The sequence below is a fragment of the Schistocerca nitens genome, chromosome 2 (genome assembly GCF_023898315.1).
Source record: "Schistocerca nitens isolate TAMUIC-IGC-003100 chromosome 2, iqSchNite1.1, whole genome shotgun sequence".
NCBI lineage: Eukaryota > Metazoa > Arthropoda > Insecta > Orthoptera > Acrididae > Schistocerca > Schistocerca nitens.
In genome coordinates, this window is record NC_064615.1 from 211987104 (window position 1) to 211987631 (window position 528).

Consider the following 528-nt stretch of genomic DNA (forward strand, 5'->3'; position numbering starts at 1 on the left):
CTCTTTATACGGCGTTACTATTTCCTGCTTCAGTGGAACACGAAGCCTTATCTACAATTAGGTCGCAAATGTTACACACTACGTTCGTCACATGATCAGATTAGATCGTGACATGTAGTATAAGTGTTCATAGAAGGTGAATGTTCTTACTTAACTGCGAGATAAGTGACGTAAAGATTTTATTTTCGTCTGCGTAAACATGCGATAAGGTCAATGCTGCTCCAGTGTGCGAGAAACCCTCAGTTACTGGGTCTTCCGTTCCAAGAAAAACTGATATTGGCCCGGGGGGAAGGGGGAGGGGGAGGGAGAGGTGGGGGTGACACGTGTATACAGAACCTGCCTCATACAGTGCCGCCGAGTAGCGAAAAATGGGTAAGCAACGTGTACTACAAAGACAGGTGCGGATTCAAGGAGGAGGGGGGTGGGGGAAGGGGGCCAGCATTGGGTCATGACACTCCGCCAAACAACGTTTCAGAAAAATCATTTAAATTTTTACGATTAAAAATTTCCAAATTCTTCGACTAATTT